The sequence below is a fragment of the Nicotiana attenuata genome, chromosome 6, assembly GCF_001879085.1.
Source record: "Nicotiana attenuata strain UT chromosome 6, NIATTr2, whole genome shotgun sequence".
In the NCBI taxonomy this organism is placed as follows: domain Eukaryota; kingdom Viridiplantae; phylum Streptophyta; class Magnoliopsida; order Solanales; family Solanaceae; genus Nicotiana; species Nicotiana attenuata.
Window position 1 is genome coordinate 6,381,311 of NC_031994.1, and position 11,095 is coordinate 6,392,405.

Genomic DNA, 11,095 nt, shown 5'->3' on the forward strand with positions numbered 1-11,095 from the left:
TTTTGGCATTAGATAAATAGATATGTATTATTCTAGGCAAAGTTTTAGACATCAGATAGCAGCAGCACTCGTGAGATTTCAAGTTTTTAGCCTATTTTGGGCATTTTAATCTTGTTTTAACGTGGATTCTTGTAGATTTACATTCTAGTTAATTAATATGTTCATTTTATCTATTTCTTCTTCAATTTCTGTTGTTATTATGGCTAGCTAAACCCATAAGCTAGGGTTGTGGCTCAACCCTAGTGTGGGTAATTAATGGGTATGATTGTTTAATGCTTGAATGATGTTGGGTGTTTGATATTTGGGTTAATTTTATGTTTTCACTTGGATTTGGTGGTTGCAAACACTACGTCTAGCTTAGTGGGTCTTGACTCTTCTTGAGAAAAAGTGTCTATGACTCCAAAATTAACCCAACAAGGAATTGGGATGGACCTATGAGAATGGTAGTCCCAATTAACGGGTAAAACCTCGAGAGAGTAATTACCCAACTTGAACCCTAAGTTGCTTGGTTTGTTAGCCTACCCAATTGGTCTCGAGAGAATCAATTGGGCAAAATCATTCTTTCTACCGAGAGGTGTGAGAGTGAGTGCTATCGTGCAACGGTTATATCATAAGCCCCATAATCATCATTCTCGTATTAGGAATCTCTACTCGTTAGTTGACCACCTAGGTAAATGCCACGACCCTGGTGTCTTGCTCTATCTTGCATACAACCTAGACTTAATATCTTAGCATAATTTAGTTATAATTAGTAGTTGTTAAATTGTAGTTGATAATCACAAAAAAAAACCAAAAATGATAGAAGATCAATTAGAAGCAAACTCGCATTTCTAGGCTAAACAAATATCCAACTCCCTTCCTAGCTCCCTGTGGAAATTGACCCCGATACCACTATTGGGTAAAAGTATTAGCGCCCACTCTTCCAAAGGTTGAGTCCGCTGCGACCTAATCAGCGCCGCCGTGGGCGGCGGAGGCGGCGTCCACAGTTTTGAAGATTCGAGGAGGCTGGGTGGGATTCGAGGGAAACTGGTTATAGAATGGGGATGCGGAGATGGAGAAGAAGCTAAGGTGTAATTTGGGGTGGTTTGGATACTGGTCGCCGCCGTGAGGCGATTTCCGGCGGCGGTTCGCGGCGGGAGACGGTGGGGTTAGGGTTCGAGTATGAGAGAGACGGAGAAGGGGTAGGGGGGCGTTTAGACAGTATTATATCAAAAATTATCAATCCCTGACCGTTAGATCAAACAACCTAGACGGTCAGGATTGATTGTCGTTGAAACGACGTCGTTTCATTACCAGGAGGGCTGGACCGGGTGTAAGGGCTGATTTGGGCTTGGACCACTGGTTTGGGAAGGGATCACTTTTGGGCTTAGGATTTCAATTCAGGACTGGCCCAAAACCAACTTAAACACAACCTTTTCCTTTTCTTTCTTTATCTTCTTATATTTTTCTGATTTTTATTAAATGCCAAATAAAAAATAAAGACCCAAATTAACTCTAACATTATATTACTTAATTTCCAAATACACTAATTCCTAATTTAAAAGAAAACTAAGACAAATTAAAGTATAAATGCAAAAAGAACCACTTTTGTTATTTTCTTTGTTTTTGAAGTAACCTAATTACTAATTATTCCTAAAATGTGAAATTAAACCCTAAATGCAAATGCCAAGTATATTTTTATATTTTTCATTAATTAAAATGCACCAACAAAATGCAAACAATCAACATAAAATGTCACAAAAATCCACAAAATGCAAATAAGGAAAGAAATCATTTTGTTTGAATTTTTGGGAGTAATTCATATAGGGCAAAAATCACGTGCTCACAGCTGCCCCTCTTTGCTCGGAAACACGAAGAGTTTTCGGGCAAAGATAAGTGAGCGGATACGAGCGATTTTTTGCCCGTTTGAATATTTCGTGTGAAGCATTTTTGAAAACCGTCTAACCGAACACTGCTTAAGGTTGCCTACATATCCTTGGCTGTAAAGGAATCAGGTCAGTATAGTTCTGGAAGGGGTTGGTAGCTGGGACTACCAAGAGCTGTGATTTCATTGTTGTTGCTGCGGCTACTGCTTGCTGACCTCCCTTATTGCAACATGTCAAAATAAAAGAAGCTAGACTAAGCTATGATCTATGAATTACAAAAAGTCCTATCTATGTCTTCAAACTTGCTCTTGTAGTTCTTGTTGCCTTATTGACTCGTATTTTCCCAATGGAGTTCTTTTGTTGTTGCCTTGAATTGTGACATGAGATGTTTTGCCATTTCTCCGAGTGATGCTTGACTGCTGAAATTTGACATATATGCTTCCATTCTCCAAGCGGCTCCTGACTGCTAACACTTGAAATGTATTCCCTTATTCTCCAGGTGGGCTCCTGATTGCCGTCACTTGAAATATATTCCCTTGTTCTCCAGGTGGGCGCCTGACTTCAACAAGATAGGCAAACAAAGAAAATTTGCTGCCCCAGTTTGGTGGCTAGGCGCATTATGTTACCAAATATTACTAAAGATTTGAAAAGCTAAAATTTGAATTGTACTTCCCTTTTTCTCCAGGTGGGCGCCTGATTGCTGATCTTGAAATATATTCCCTTGTTCTCCAGGTGGGCGCCTGATTGCTGAACTTGAAATGTATTCCCTTGTTCTCCAGGTGGGCGCCTGATTGCTAAACTTGACATGTATTCCCTTGTTCCCCAGGTGGGCGCCTGACTTCTGAACTTGAAATGTATTCCCTTGTTCTCCAGGTGGGCGCCTGACTTCTAAACTTGAAATGTATTCCCTTGTTCTCCAGGTGGGCGCCTGACTGCTGAACTTGAAATGTATTCCTTTGTTCTCCAGGTGGGTGCCTGACTTCAACAAAATAGACAAACAAAGAAAATTTTCTGCCCCAGTTTGCACTAGGAAGATTTGTGAGTTGTTAGCAAAATATAGATCACCTAAGCTATTGATGCAATAATGAGAATAAAACTAAACACTTGATTGGAATGTATGTCTCCTGTGAGTAAAACCAAGGACATTTAACTAGCAAATTCATCAGACTAGGTTTTCTATCTTAGGAGACAATTCATCAGACTAAGATTTTGATCCTAGGAGAAAGTTCATCACACTAAGATTTTGATCCTAGGAGAAAGTTCATCAGACTAGGTCTTCTATCTTAGAAGAACAATTCATCAGACTAAGATTTTGATCCTAGGAGAAAGTTCATCACACTAGGTCGTCTATCTTAGGAGAAAAATTCATCAGACTAAGATTTTGATCCTAGGAGAAAATTCATCAGACTAGGTCTTCTGTCTTAGGAGAAAGATTCATCAGACTAAGATTTTGATCCTAGGAGAAAGTTCATCAGACTAAGATTTTGATCCTAGGAGAAAGTTCATCAGACTAGGTCGTCTATCTTAGGAGAAAAATTGACTAAGATTTTGATCCTAGGAGAAAATTCATCAGACTAGGTTTTCTATCTTAGGAGAACAATTCATCAGACTAAGATTTTGATCCTAGGAGAAAGTCCATCAGACTAGGTTTTCTATCTTAGGAGAAAGATTCATCAGACTAAGATTTTGATCCTAGGAGAAAGTCTATCAGACTAGGTTTCTATCTTAGGAGAACAATTTATCAGACTAAGATTTTGATCCTAGGAGAAAGTCCATCAGACTAGGTTTTCTATCTTAGGAGAACAATTCATCAGACTAAGATTTTGATCCTAGGAGAAAGTTCATCAGACTAAGATTTTGATTTGGAGGAAAATCCATCAGACTAGGAATTTTTATCCTAGGAGGAAAAAATGTGAAAAGCAATGGCAGCATTTTATGCACGCTAACAAGACAGGCAAGAGCGAAGATTTGAGAAACTTCCCTTTTGTCGGCTCTCATCTTCTTCCTTTTCTTTTTTTTTCTTTTTTTTTCCTTATTGTTGAACCAACTTTCTTGCACTGCTTTGTTCCTGTTTCAAACAAAGAAAACTTGTGAGTTTAAAATGTGGTGGTTAGTTTGTGGCCTTGAACTTCGAGGGCGGCCCGATATCCTTTATTCGTTGCATTGCATGAACTGGCATTCCCCCAACCCTTATGTCTCATATGAATCCCAAAGCACGTCTATTGCCCCCACTCCGATTACATGATGTTCTTTCTTGACTTAACCACTGGCCTCGTCCTTGAAGTTTATTGTTCCTTCACTTGCCTTGATAACCGATTCTCACTTGGAGACCTTGCTAACCACTTTCTTTGTTACCCTTAACGCAGAAAATATCTCTGATCCGTTCACCAAACACCCTCCATCTGATATGTACCAAACCTTTCGTGTTTCACCGAAAATACCTTTGATCCGCTCACCCTAAACCCTTCATTTGTTGCGTTGTTCATGAATTGACAAATACCAAGCCCTTGCATTTCACAAGGATCCCAAAGCATGTAGATTGTTGCCAACTCAGTGTGCTTGTTGTTCTTTCCTGACTTATGACGCTTTGATGTGCTAACCAGATCCCGTTTTGTTCAATTGGAAAGCTGGTGGCAGATTTTGAAGTCATTTCTCACTTGTTATGACCACACAGACTCAGGAGGAGGAAGTAAACAAGACAAAAGGAACAGATTAAAGGACAAAGGAAAGAGATGAGTCCTAACAAGAAAGCTGCGAAGTAGAAACCTATCAGATGTGGATACCAACTCTAATGACCATGACATGCAGCTACGGCCTACTCAGCCGAGCAAATCTGATGTTCAGCTCTTGTCGTACCCTTAAATCGTGAAAACGGGCTTCAATGCTCTGCTTATCCAATTTGAATCACAATCCTCATTCGACTTGTAGTGCCCGAAGGGTTTTCACCCTCAAGCCTCTCTCATTTGTTCTTTCTCTTAGCTCACATCGCCTTACGGTGCCCGTGAGGGTTTTCACCAATAAGACTCTCTCATTTTTGATTTCTCTCAGCTCCCATCGCCTTACGGTGCCCGTGAGGGTTTTCACCAATAAGACTCTCATTCTTATTTTTATTTTTTTGCTTGGACCGGAGTGTTGCCCCTGACATGAATCACCTCTGCTTGCTCGACTTGGCATTTCTTGAAGACTGATCGGAAGGTCTTTCTTTGGACCGTAATGTGGGCTTTTGGATAGGGTTAGAAAGGAAGGGTATCAAAGGCTCAAAACAATTCAACATGGGTTCAAAATTACAACTTTCGGAATCAGATTTCTCACAACAACCACAACCTCTGCCCCAGTTCCTTTCTTAGGGACTTTTGGATTTTTATTTGTTGTGACTGAACCTCAGAGAGAGGCTGCCTACATACCCTTTCGGGATCAAGTCAAACGTAGTTCAGGTCATAAATTACTTCGTTGTGGCGATCTTTCCTTTCTTCCACTTTTCTTTTCTTTCTTTTCATTTCTTTTCTTTTCCTTCTCTTTTCTTTTCTTTTCTTTTTCTTTTCTCTTCTTTTCTTTTTCTTTTCTCTTCTTTTTTTCTTTTCTTTTCTTTTCTCTTCTTTTTTCTTTTCTTTTCTCTTCTTTTTTCTTCTTCACTATTTTTCTCTTGTTTCTCCACTTACTTTCCCCGCTCGGGCTTACGAGTTTTATTATTGATTCCGAAAGAGGGGTATGCAAGAAAATAACCGAGGCTCAAAGGGGTAACAAAGGATAAAGTGTTTGGATAGCAGAACAAAATGCCTTCGTAATTCCAATCTCCAAAACATGCCAAGTACAAACTACACAATTAAACAAACATGAGAAAAACATACGTAACATCTTTTGATTGCACCAGAATTACTAACCATATCCACACATTTGCCTTCTACATTTGTCAATTACCCAGCACCATTGGACAACAATCTCGGTACCACGAACGGCCTCTGTAGACTTGGGGCAAACTTGCCTTTGACTTCAAACCGATGTGGCATGATGCATTTCAACAGTATTTGTTTATGTTCCGTCTGCCCCAGTTTCACACAATTTGGGCTCGAAGTGATCTCAAAATGCCCTTACTTATTTCCCTCGAATGCCCTTACATCTTCAACATTGTTTCATTGCTTCATTACGAAACTGACTTTTAAAAACCAGGCTGAGAATTATGCGTGCATGTCATGTCACCAGAACCAGCATGAAAAGAATTGTAAAAGGAGAAAAAAACTAAACAAAATGACTAGAAATGGTAGGAAACAGAGAATTGCATTAGACTGACGGTGAAAGGGTTTAAACAACAGAACAAGCAAACAAACCTAGATAGCACTAAACAAGCTATTACGTCTAAACAAACAAAGGCAAAGTGAAAAGATAGAAGGGTTTGAGTCACAAGACAATATCCGGATTACAACCTTGAAATAACCCGGACTACAGAAATGACAACGAAATAAACCGCCAAAACTCCACTCCGGCTGACCAAGAAATGGAGCGTCTTCCCAATTATCAAGCATGACATCTTAACCACTGAGTTTCGCATCAATATTGCTGGAACCTTCACCAATTTCAATATTATTGACTTCATTCAACAAGTTTCTGAGAGGGTTCTCATACTCCCTGTCACCATGGATCTTCCCCACAAAATGTGCATCATCATGTGCAGGTAAAGGCTTCTGCGCAATGTTCTGGGTGGCACTGTCCTGGACCGCAATTATCTCTTCCTGAATCATTCTTTCTATCTCTCTTTTCAAATCCCGGCAACTTTCGACATCGTGCCCCTGGACATTGGAATGGTATTCACACCTTTTAGAAGGGTCAAAGCTTCTTGCACGCTTGTCTACATGATTCGGAGGAATGGGTGCAATCAGGTTATATTGCTTTAGTTTCTCAAACAAGTTTGCATATGACTCTCCCAAGGGGGTGAAAGTTTTCTGCTTCTGTGCCCTCTCTTGCTTGAAATTTTGGCTGGCCCGCAAACCTGCTCCAGGGGGATTCTTGTAGGCTCTTGGGGGTGGGTAGGTGTTTTGAGTTGGGTAAGCATTTTGTGGGATGGGTGCACGTCATTGCGCATGGGTAGGATGTTGGGGGTATGTTTGGGCATGGTGGACAGAGAAGTGGGGATAGTGTTGTGGTGGGCTATATGGAGAGTGGGGGTAGGTTTGGGGATGGGGTCGAGGTTGGTTGTAATATGGTGATGGGCCCCTGGACCAAGCTCTTGATTCAACTACTGCCACATCTTCTTTCTTTTTCTTTCCCACTATCCCTCCAGTGCCGCTCTGGATAGCCTGGGTAGTTGCCTTGATTGCGGAATAGCTCATGATTTTGTTGGATTTAAGCCCCTCCTCCACCATACTTCCCATTTTTACTACCTCGTTGAAAGATTTTCCCACTGCTGACACCAAGTGACCATAGTAGGTGGGCTCCAAAGCCTGTAAGAAGTAATCAACCATCTCGCTTTCTTTCACTGGAGGATCGACTCTTGCCGCTTTTTCTCTCCACCGGAAATCGTACTCTCTAAAGCTTTCCTCGGGCTTTTTCTCAATTTTAGTCAGTGACAGACGGTCCAGGACAATTTCGAGATTATACTGAAAGTGACATGCAAACGCCTGGGCCAGATCGTTCCAAGTATACCATCGAGCATGATCCTGTCGAGTGTACCATTCCAAAGCCGCACCACTTAGACTTTGACTGAAGTATGCCATCAATAGCTCGTCTCTTCCCCCAGCTCCTCTCATTTTGCTGCAAAACCCCCTTAGATGTGCTACCGGATCACCGTGTCCGTCATATAAATCAAACTTGGGTAACTTGAATCCCGCAGGTAACTGGACATCGGGAAACAAGCACAAATCCTTGTAGGCCACACTCACTTGACCTCCGAGACCCTGCATATTTCTGAATGACTGCTCTAAGCTCTTGACCTTTCGTATCATCTCCTCTTACTCAGGGTTCTTGGGAGGCTTCTCTTCTTCAGCTGAGAGATCAAAACGGGGAGTGTAAGAACATGGTTCTGGTGGTTTGAAGGTGGGTTCGGGTGGGTAATATTGGTTATCATGGGTTTGGAACAAAGGTTCACTAGAGGATCTGTGTAATGCGACAGATGGGGGAGCCACAAACACAGGAGTAGTTGGTGGTGGAGGGCATGGAATTTGTTTGGGTAGTGGAGGTGGTGGTGTTTGAGAGGTGGTTCCGTAGTACTGCTGGTAAGTAGGGAAGGCTGGAGATGAGTTCACTGTGGGAGGATCTTGAGGCTGAGTTAACGGTGGGAGGTAGACAGGTTTAGCAGGGTAGGCTGGTGGTGGATGTCCCTTTGACCAGGCCTGGTACATCTCGGCCATTTGCTGCTTCAGTTTATACATCTCCCCCTTCATTGCATTAACGTCCACTACTTCCTCCTCCCTAGACGGGTCGACAATGCTTGCTTCTAACTCCTGGTTGACCATGTTTGACTTATCCTTAGAGCGGGTGTTGTAGGAATGGGTTGCCAGAATGCCAGTCAACTTAACCACCTGTCTGGACTCATCATCAACGACTTTGTTAGCGGTTAGAGCGTTAACAGATAGATAACCGCACATTTGGGGAATGAATGCACCTAAGCAGTTAACCATTTCTATTATGACTTCGCTTGGTTGCATGCGTCATCGCGGCTTTCATTTTTCTTTATTTGCCATGCCTTTTCCTCTCATTCTTCCCTCGTGTTTTCCATTGTTTGTTTCTTGCCTTTCCCTCTTTTCTTTGCTTTCCTCTCATTTTCCTCTCTTTTCTTTTCCTTCTTTTCTATTGCCACGGTTTTTCTTGTTCCTATTCTCTCCCCGCCTCAAAATTGTTTTTCCGCTCTTTTCTTTCTTTTTCTCTTGCTCTCTTTTTATTTTCTCTTATTTGCCCTTTTTATTTTTTGGTTACGGTCGAATCATATGGAGATTGCCTACGTATCATGACCCCGCATGAATCAGACCAAGCGTAGTTGTTGCAACTAAACGCAAAAATAATGAAATAAATTTTGGGATTTTTTTCAAATTTTCATTAATAAAATTTCGATTACAAAGCTACTAGATTACTTGTTTTTCTTGAAAAGGAAACTACAAAAGCAGACTCAAAATAACAAAATACAGACTCGATGATTAAAAACTAGATCAAGAGTACATCAAAGCTTCACATCCTGGGGCCCGCGGGGCATCATTCGGCATCACCGCGGGCCTGCGTGCAAGACCCCTTTGCAACTGATCCAAATCATTCATAACCTGGCGAACAAATATCATCACTGAAGCAAAGAAAGTGGTACGACCCATTCTTTCGCCGGCTTGACATTTCATGACCATATAATCTGCAATGCCTCTAATTCTTTCCCTGATCTGGCCTTTTTCCTGGAGGAGTCGGCTTATCTGCTGGTTGCGAGCCTCTAGCACCTGAGAATCCTGGAAGTGATGGTCTTGTAGCAATTTTATTTCCTTTTCCATCTCAGTGATTAACCCATAGCATTGTTCCCTCTCGGCCTGAAATTCTTTGTCTCACTGGGCTGCCTTATCTTCAATGGTGTTCATTTTTCTTTTCAGATTAGCAATGGTTCCCTCATAATTTCTTTTCATTTGTTGCACAAATTGGGCTCTTTCCTCTGTCTTCTTTGCCCACTGTGCTCGAAGTCTTGCCATGTTCCCTTCAGTTTTCTCCAATTCCTCCTGGCATTCTAAGACTTGCTTCTTCAGCCCTTTTGTCAACCTCTCATCGGACCGACTTCTTTCTTGATTTTTAGCAGCTATTTTCATTTGTTGGATTTGAGACTTGAGAGTTTCATTCTCTTGGGTCAGTTTCTTTTTATCACCTTCATCGGCTGCGGCTTGCAAGCTGTTTTCAAACCGGAGATCTTGAACCTGTTTTCCAATGCTCCTATTCGGGCCCTGTACTCCTTTTCTTAGGCTAACCAATCCCATTGCACCTGGGCCTCGTCAGTGAATTGTTGTACATGTGGCCTTTTGGCGGGTCTCTCGAGAATTTGAAATCTTTTACTAAACCAGACCAAGTATTTGGGATCTACTTCGCCTTTAGCCCGATCCTGTACCATAGTCTTAGGCTCAAGGTACCTGCACTCATTCCATATCTGTCGGATTTTCCCTTCCGAAAATGCAGCTTTTGGACCTAACTCAATGATTTGTCCGCTCAGGTCTTCATCATTGTGAACAGTTTGGAATCTTCCTAGTTGCCTCAGAACTCGGTAAGGAGCGTAGGGTTGTATGCTTCGAATGCCCATCAAAAGAATATAAGGGACTTTTGCCGATGTGTACACAGCCTCAGTAGCGGGAAGCCACCCGAAAGCCCATTCAACTTTATCCGCAGTCAAAGATCTCAAGCATGACAACCAAGCCTCGGTGCCCTCGGGGAACTCAATACCTGTTACCCGGGTTCCAAACTCTTCGATACAGCTCAGCCCGGTTAAACCATAGTTCATATACCCCGTGCGATGACAAAGGTGCTCCTGTATCCATAACTGTAACAACATATTACAACCCTGAAAGAATTTTACACCCTCTCGGCATAAGGTCAAAGCTCGATACATTTCTGCAACAATCAGGGAACTACCGTGCTGTTAGACTTCTTTATAGCAACATCCAACATTCCTACAAGGCCAATGTCTATGTGGCCGTCTTTTCGAGGACAGATTACGAACCCCAAAAAGCTACCATGAACGCCAATCCCCGCCGGGCCTCCCATTTATCTTTGTTCTCGGCGTGTGTCAAGCCGGTGTTAGGCTCCTCGAAACCTCGCGGGTTGCCATATCGGTGGTATAGGAAATGAAGTGTGCAACACCCTTCTGCTAGATGCTTATCTTGAATGTCCCGACTAATGCTAAACAGGTCGAAGAATCTGTGGAGGGTGACTGGTCTTGGTGCCAATGGGTATCGACCCCTGAGGTTTCCGTTAAGACCCGCATATCCCGCCATCTCCTCTAAGTTAGGTGTAAGCTCGAAGTCCGAGAACCAGAATATGTTACGGGTTGGGTCCCAGAAAGGTATTAGTGCTTCAACAATATCCGTCCTTGGCTTAATGTTCAACAATCCAATGAGACCACCCAGAATCTTTACCACTGTTTCCCTGCTACCTTTTCCTAAGTCGTTCCACCACATGTGAAGCTTCAAAGGGATCTCACTCAGGACTGAGAAGGTTTCAATGTCAACTGTACTCATCCTGCACATTTATTTAAAGGAATTTAAGGAGAAGTATGACTATTTAAG